This window comes from Labrus bergylta, chromosome 8 (genome assembly GCF_963930695.1).
Source record: "Labrus bergylta chromosome 8, fLabBer1.1, whole genome shotgun sequence".
Taxonomy (NCBI): domain Eukaryota; kingdom Metazoa; phylum Chordata; class Actinopteri; order Labriformes; family Labridae; genus Labrus; species Labrus bergylta.
In genome coordinates this window covers 17,299,196-17,308,590 of record NC_089202.1, presented here as the reverse complement: position 1 = coordinate 17,308,590, position 9,395 = coordinate 17,299,196, and positions in this window count along the sequence as shown.

Sequence of the window (9,395 nt, the reverse complement as noted above, 5' to 3'; positions counted from 1 at the left end):
CTTTGTTATTTCCAGAACTGTGATGATAAGATACACATTTTTTCTCAGATATTCATACCTAGTCTTGATTTTTGAGCACACACATTTACAATTGTACAATTCACTTAACAGATGCTTTTATCCAAAGCGACATACATGAGAGAGTAAGTACACCACCACCGAAGCAGCAGGAGCAATTCAGGGTTAAGTGTCTTGCCCAAGGACACATCGGACATGTTGATCAACTGAGGATCAAACTCTCGACCTTCTGGTTGTGAGGTAATGACTCAACCAACTGAGCCACAGCTGCCCCTAATACCAGCCTGATTACAGAAACAGCAAAACAACAACACATTATCATTTTTAGCAGCTTCATACTATACACCCTGTATGGATGTGATACCATCACTATCATTGTAGTATGGCTTCATGCATACACACTTAACCAACTGTTTAGTTGACCAATTAATGACCAATTGTAATGAATGTAATGTATTTTTGCGAGTCTCCTCTCATCATTTGTCACTGGCTTTGAGCCGGCCTAGACACAGAGAAATTTCCAAAACTGTTATTGGTTATTTAGAACAGAAGAGAGGCTCTTCTTCTACTACACACATATTGGATGGATTTATTTGGATGAAGTTCTGTCCAACAACATAAAGTAACACTCCACTGCAGAGCAACTGTAGCAGCTCACTGTGTCCTAAAGGTCTATCTGTGCTGTGAAGCAACAACAACATACATATGTGTCCCAAGCCGACATTCGGGAGGCTGGTGCTTGCTGGCGAGGTTTTTCAGAGTCTGCCTCTGTGGCTTGGCCCAAGCTCTCATCCTCTCCATTCATTCCCAGCTTAGGTCAAGGAGTTGTGCTTGTTTGTGGGAAGCTTGTCTACTGTCTTGTAATAAGCACTCGCAGCAGGAAAACAAGGGCTTGTTTTTCCAGAGGTCAGGGTCAGATGTGTCCACTGCTCAGCCTCTATTTGAATCCCCTGTATTCAGGAGTATGACGGTTGGCAACTTTAATTCTGGTTGGCATCCTGGTCAGTGTGCAGTTTACTTTTTACGGACAATTAATACCTCACCTTTTCTAATTTAAAAAACACCACCACTCCTAAAAAAATGTGTTTTTTCAAGAATCCAATCACTTCTATAAATGTGCACAAAAGGTTCTTTAGGTGTGCACTGTACTTGGATTTCACACTAACACTTCATTTCACACATCCTACAGGTGCTAAATGTGTTGTTTGATCTGTTGCTATCATCTCCCTCTTTTTTTTACATGATTAAGTGTTTGATGTGGTTTTGGAAATAAAGAAATATTTTAAAGTAAGAATGTGCAATTTTTTGATCCAGTAGATATCCCCCTTGAGCCCCGGCATGAAACCAAAACAAACTACTGTTTGGCAACACCTCCGTTATTCTGAAGCCTCCTCTCACCTCCTCTCACCTCCATTCCCTTTTTAGATCACATCATTATTAAGCACCATTAATTGCCTGTGGCCTGCATTGTTGTGTTAGCAGGCTAATGTTAGCACACTTTGGTTAACTCAAAGCTTCATATTGCACATAAATTGACACGGAATGACAATGAGCAGCAGGGGTTGACATTAAGCTAAATTTGCCCTCCGGTCCACTGGTTTTCAAAGATCACTGGCCCAACCATTGTAATCACTGGCCCGGGAACGTTACTTTTGATTCGAAGAATAACAGACACAAATTTACTCTTGAACCATTCTGATGCAAAAGTAAATTACAACTTTTATTTAATTAATTGAGCTCTAGTTATAAAAATATTTTGTATTTTTCTTGTATTTATGTGCTCTTGTTTATTCACCATGCTGGTAACTGTAAGAGTCTACTTAATCTGATATTAATATGAGACTGTGATAGAGCTGGAATTCTTCTGATCACCTTTCTCTCCTTCTTTCTTCTCTGTGAGAAACTCTTCCTCCTTAGATCTTTACTTTCGGAGCTCTCTTAAGAGCTAAGATGCTTTGTGAATAACTTTTATCTTTACCAGGATCTAGTCTTTAACTTTAAGGGGAAATTTAGCTGCAGCGTGTTCCAGCTCCTCCAGCTGTCTGCCACTGTGGCTGAAACTTTTAAAACCCGCTATCACTCTCGACTCTTCCGGTGATTTGTTTCCTTTGAATGCTGATTTAAGCCCGGCTTTTGTCGGGATTTGATGGTTTTAAAACCGTTTTACCAAACCTGTTTTTTTATCAGAGAAAACCTGCGCTAAAATCTGTTTGCAAGTGTACAATTCGAGAGTAGCGAGCGCGCTCGTGGGAGTGACAGCAGTGAAGCCGTCGGCTGCCTTTCAACTTTGACACACGTGCGCGCGTATGAGCGCTTATGATACATTGATGCTGTAGCAGTTATTAGCACAACGTTTTAAAAAAAAATACTGACAAAACACCGGAATGACAGGAAAGCGCTGTGAAATTGAGAACATGTTACTGTCTATTTTTTTTTTCAGGCAGCATTTGAACTGGCCCGAGCGAGCCAGCTGAACGTGCAATCAGCTGGTTGCAAACATGATGTTAACACAGCTCCGACAACAATACACTTCACACTCATTGTAGACAGTCATGACTCAGAATAACATTTACAGAGGATATAATTGATTTCTGCTGTATTCATGTGTCAACGGTAAGGACGACATCAGATTGATCAAATGAGACAAAAATGTAATGGCAAATTGGAAACCTGTTGATCAATTTTCTGCTTTAATTGGACCAAATATTTGCCAGTAGAAACCTTTTACAAGAGGAAGTGTGTGACCATCCTGAGATTATAAAACACCAAGAGTGATTAAGGGTGATTAAAAAAGTGTTAGCCGATCATGCATGCTTCTTTGATAACTTTCAATGTTATTTTCCTACACTTGCATTTCTTTCCTTCTTGTGGCATGAGAGCGTACTCCAGTCCTCCTGGCAGCTGAGCAGCTCCACTGGAACAGTTGTTAGGAGATGAGATGTTTAGTATGAAAGAAGTTTGAGGAGTGGATTGACCATGATTGACTGTAATTCAAAACGTTGAGAAGATTTAGCTCTGAAGATTTAACACTGAAGACAAGCAGGTGAGCTGTCAAGAAGCCTGACCCTAATTCCCTTTTTGTGGTAAAGCTGTAAAAAAGAAAGTTATCTATGGAAGTCGGATTTTGATGGAATGATTTTTCATGGATAATGTAGGGGCACCAGATAGCCTACTGGTTATGTTGTGTGCCACATGTACAGAGGCTGAAGTCCTCGTTGCAGCTGCTGTGGGTTCAACTCCGACCTTGGCCCCTTGCCGCATGCCATCCCCCACCCTCTCCTCCCAACATTTCCTCTCTCTTCAGCTGTCCTATGCAGTAAAGCAAAAGGCCCAAAAATAGCTCAGCAAAAGTGGATGTAAAAATAGACATTAGGGTTGTAAAAAAGAATACAGTATTTTGCCCGTTAAAGTATTTCACTAAATAGCGTCAAGAACACACATTAAATATCTAATTAAAAGCAGCTGATTATCTCTTTGTTTTGTGGACTTTGGCGCCCTCTGTGGGCAAATTATGAAGTGTGACATTCCCTTGATCCATTCCCATATTCTTTGAACAAACCAGGATAAAATCAAGCTCTATTACATCATCCTTGGTAGAATAAAATTGGATTACCAAATCTGGATAATTTTTATCCGGATTAAACCTTTTGAACAACTGGGCTGGGTTTAATTTGGGTATTTTTAAGACCATGTTTATGATTTCAAGACACCAGTTAATTAATGCTTTAAATATATTTAAGTGTGATCAAGGCAATGGGATTTATATCATCACTGCAATAATCACTTCACATTACTTTCAGCTACTTAAGGCATTGCAAACACCTGCCTCACAGACAGTATTTTTCTCACAAGCTCATATAACCATTAAACATACATAGAGAACCTCTGAAGGCATGCATAGAATGACAGTCAGACATTACAGTCACATGTCTATTATCAGAAGTTCAACAAGGACAGCAGCAGAAGCCCACTGTCACAGATGGAAAAACATGTGGGCGTAAATACAGATTTTTGTGACTGAGATTGGGACTGGTTTTGTTTGGTACACTGGGGAAGGGGAAAATTCTCCTTTTGTAACCATGAAAAATATGTTTAGAATCAGAACCAGCAAAAAAATTACATGATTGAATTCATTATCTTTATTGTATTTTCTCTTTTCTCCTTTCTCCTTTACAGCTCTCTGTCCTCGTCCAAAAACGTTCAGTCCAAACTCTTTTAACAAGCCTTGTTCTACTCGTTTGGATTGCTTTATTATGCATGCCTTATAACGATCTCAAGAGTAGTCCAGAAAACCTTAAGCCTCAGTTTCATATTAGAATGGTTCAATGCTTGAAGTCTGATTTGCAGGAAGTGGATGTGTATAGTTTGTCTTTGGCTCCCTCTTGAGGTCATGTTGTTTGTTGTTTCATTGCAATTTTCCACCAACACAAATTTAAGATATCATAATCTGCAAGATGATACTATTTACGTAAAGAACAATTAACCACATATTTACCTTTTGTACATAAAACTTACCACAAAACTGCTGATTCTCCCCATCAACTATTACTGTGACACACTGCTGATTTAATCCTTTACCGCATATAGTTCAAGTCAGTACATCTTGTGTACTACAGAAACCCAAAGGGATACAAGTAAAAGATATACTAAATGTTGAAAAGACAGGCCTGGTTTAGAATCACATGATGCGGATCAAACTGAGGAGACCTCCCAAGGACACAAGTATCTTCACATGGGGCACGCGCACCCCCTACTCTTTCTATTTTGATGTATAGTTTGATAGGATCTTTGCAGATCTGCTGAATTCAATGCACTGGTAGTCCCCTAATTGACCTGCCAACCCCCCATTATTTAAACTAAATCATGTGAAATTCACAGCAAAGATAATTACCTTAATATTTACAGTCTATTATAGTTACATATCGCCTCTTTTTCCTTTTGCTATTCCTTTAAACATGCGTGCACACAGATCAGCACACATCCTTTACTCCACAGTGTTAAAGAAATTCTGGTTTTCTTCCCATGTAGTTCTGTCTAATTCCAAAAGAGGGCAGTACATATCAATTATAGTATTATTTCGATTTTTAAAAAAATTTCTGCTCTGTATCTGGACTCAATGACCCTTCACTCAACTTAATACACATTTGGGTTAAAACAAGCTTTATAAATAGAAGCTATACATCCTTAAATTAGTTGTTTATCATGTGCATACCCTGGGTCTTAAGCTTGCTTTTTGAGAAAGAAAATATAAAGTGCAGACACTTCAGATGATACTGCAGGAATTCAGTGAATCTCTCAAGGACTCTTTAAACATCTGGCTTTAACAATGAAGCCAGGTTTGCCAAATGTGTACTCACTACACCACCCTGATGCCTCAGATATGATTTGTATCATTAGTGACTTATGTCTTTTAACTATCATCAGATGCAACTTCACAAAGAGGGTTGGCTTCCCAAAGACATGAAATAGTTTTGTTATTTTGATTTAGCAGTCCTTCTAGATATAATAGATATCTGCGGCTGATAGAAACATGCCAGTCTGTCAGCGCTGATGTACAATTCGTTGGAGTATTTTTGAATCGAAGAGGACATTTTCTCTTTGTAGATTTCCAGATTCGACCGCTCAGATCTTGCGCCACGAGAGAGGGTGGTTGTGGAGTTTAGAAATGGGATTTATCATGGATCAGTGGGAATGCTGACAGGACATCTCTGAAGGCTGATGTTTAAAGAGCTGGAAACAACAGAACTGGGAGGGGAGGAGACCAGTGAGATGCTGCTGGCGGTCACTGGTGACTCAGTTGGAGACTCCAGTGACCTAATGTAGCCCAGACCTCTTATTCGCCGGGCTGATGACAGAACATCTTAGGAAGATTTCTGCAAGAGTTATCTCGGTGATGCTGTGCGTTAAATGGAACTGGAAAACATGAGAGAGGGAATTTTGTTGCAACCTGACAGGGTGCTCTCACAGGCGATGTGAGTCAGACATGTTTACATGGTCAGATTTTCAGAAAATAAGACTTACGTTTAAAACCTGTGGGGGATTTTTAAGATTCGTGCATATCCAGCTGTGACACAACACAGGTCATCTGAGGTGACTGGATTATCCTGTGCAAGGCAAAGATTTTTCAGCTTAAATGTTCTGATTTATTTTTGGGCAAATAAGCATTAAGGGTGTTTTTCAATGGTTATAAAATATATATTACGCCTCTTTTTCTTCAGCATTTACTGTTTTAAAGTAACACTGGTTCAAACAAACTACAAGTACATAGATCCTTCATTCATGAACGGCAGGGCTAAGAGTTAACCTTAATAATGTTCAGTGTTGTCTTTTTGAATTAATCATATACTGTATAGACTGGATTTTCTTCTTTTCCTTAAAAAAGGTGTTTAACTTTTCTGCGCCCTTTACTTAGAACGAATTACAAAAAGAACTAAAACTAAATGAGATGCTCTCATTGGATGCTTTTAAGAGGATGTTGGAGATCATACACATCACGCTGTAGAGATGCTCTGCCTGATAAATAAATGGTAGTGGGCGACCTTGACCCGTTTTTGCTGGTGTGATTTCCTGTCTTTTTCATGTATAAATAGTATTGTAATAGTAATGCATCTTGTACGTTTATGAGTACGACTGCTCATTGTTTGCCAGAAACTTTTTTAACTGTGCTGCTCACTGTGTTGACCAGGAAACTCTTGAAAAAGAGATTTTTCCTGGTTAAACAATGCCAAGGTTTGAATAAATTGCATAATGTGGAGATCCTTGTTACACTCGTCATTGTATTGTATTCTGTATCACAAAGTTGGATAGATGGTTGATTGAATCTTTTTTTTTTATCTATAAATCCCAAACTAGACGACGTTCATCATCTTACATAACATCTCTGCTGAACTGGACCACTGGACCCAACCAAATCCCTCTGCTAAATATCTCAAGTCCTGCAGGTTCACCCTGAACTTGGAAAATCTGCATTAAGCTTTTGTGCTCCACAAATGTGTAATTATTTACAACACAATGTCATGATTGAAAAAGTTGTTTCTCGTGGACAAATTACCTTACCAAAGTGTACATTTTTTTTTATTTAATAGGCCTATTATAAATTATTTGTTTGTTTCTCAACATCATTATGAACAAGGGAAACCACAATGATTTTTGAGTCATAAAGATTTCACCATATTGCCTATCAGTATTACCTAATGCAATGGTTGGTCACTTCATCTAAATAAATAAAATGTATCCTTTGAGTTAAATTTTTTGTTTCTCAAAGACCCTAAACTGCATTAAAACCATTAATACCTCCATAAATCATTTTTGATTTCAAAAACATGTCAGTCAGTGAAAAAGTGACTTCACTCCCTGATTGGAAGTTTTGGTACTGTGGTGGTATCCCTTTGTTTACATTTGGATCAGGGATTGTGCGTGTAAGTCAGGCCGACGTGTACTGGGTGTTCTCTGTTGTCGTTACACTCTCCCTGGGGTCCGGCTTCAAGGCCAAACTAAAGTAATGAAATCATTCAGTGTTATGGATCTTGGCAAATCAAAGGTCACCCATATACTCCAAAGATTTACCATTCATTTCTCTTGGAAAACATGGGAGTGGGGAACATGAGGGAGAGTAAAAAGGGAGAGTGGGAGGTGAGGGAGAGCCCCGTCCAATGGAGCCAGGGTAAGAATTTATGGTCAGGAAGAGCGATGAATGTGTAATTTACGGTGCATACTCTACCATTCCCCCTGCCCTCCCTTTTGGTAATGAGAAACGGCTGTTTTGTTGTAGGTCCAAGGCATGGTATACCCCCTCCCTTCTGGCTATGACACACCATTAATTTTTATTTCTGTCTCTGCTTTTACGACCCCCTCCTGGGCGCCAGCATTTGGCCGCTGATCGGGACCATCACACCATCAGAGCTCTTCCACCACCCAAGATGGCCTCCTTCAGTTTGAGATATAGGACATGACTACTGAGGGCTCAGGGCTGGAGACTGATTGCACCGAAACACCCAGATGTCAGGTCAAAAAACAAGAATTAGGACACTAAGTTGTACAAACTTTGCACAAGAAATAATCACATTAGGCCTGCTTTGAAAAAAAAATCTGGAACTAATGAAAATAAGACCAATTAGTCAAGAATGCTTTCCCTTTTCATTTAGCATTGGCAGATCAATATTCTTTGTGTAATGAAGTTGAGTTGTTGGTTCGGTTAGTGCTGAGAATATTGCAACATTAGTACAATGAGATCTTTTCAGCCAAGTTCCAAACAACTTAATCTAAATGATCTAAATCACTGTATTTGTTGGTAACAGTATTTTTGGGTTCTTTTGTTACTGCCGTTTATTTCATTTTTATGTATTTTTAATTGAGTTGTTTGTTGATGCTTTATCCCTGCTCATTTGTCCTCACGCTGTCTGGGATTGTTTGAACACCATGTGGAGGACTTAACAACAAAACAACAGCTTGTCTTTGTTTTGTTTGTTTTGTCAAACAAAACAAGTTTTATTGTCTTACTAGTTTTATTAATCCTGGTGGTTTGTTTAAACCCTTTATGGTTGAGTCATTTCTTGTGTTTCTTGTACTGTTGCAGACATTTCAAAGACACAGCTATCAAGTTAGTGAGAGGAATACAAAATAGAAGTTGAAGCTAAACATATTTAAATAATTAAATTAAGAATAACTCCAAGTTACAGGACAGAAAAAAATATCTGCAAAATTGTAGTCATTATAAGAACCAATAAAACTTGAATACTTATAGACTGAATATTAAGATGGACGGAGCAACTGCCACCTGGGAGTGAAGCCAAAGGATTTAGAGCTCCCCCTGCTGACTGGCTTCAGTATAGGCCATGAACCCCACCTCCTGTGTTATTCTCACGCCATTTTCTGTTCAAGTCTTTTTCAGATGAAGTTTATTTTTAATTAGTGATTTCATGCCATAAAGTGGTATCATTCTGTGATTGACAGCTCTGTTGACAAATTTTGCTCCTTTGTGCATCTGATTAGCAGAAGACAGCAAAAACAGGGAGAAAAAACATAACCAACACCAACACAAAAGTCATTAAGCTTCAAACCGACACAAGAATCTGTTCCGCTGAGGAGTGTACCCATCTCCAGGATTTTTGCCATTTTATCCTTATGTTTAATATCTGCAAGTCTGCTTTTTTGCGACATGGCCTCAAAACCAGGGCTCATCAAGACAATCCCTATTGCGCAGACTCTGGTTCCAAATTTTGCAATATGTCAGTGCTGGTCATGGGGATATTCTGACTTCATCCTGTTCAATGGGAGGAGGCTGAGGCACACTGTCCATTTGTATATTCTGTTTATGGTATGGACTATAAAAACGGCTGAAGCAGATTATAAAAATAAAAATAATGGATCTATTGCAC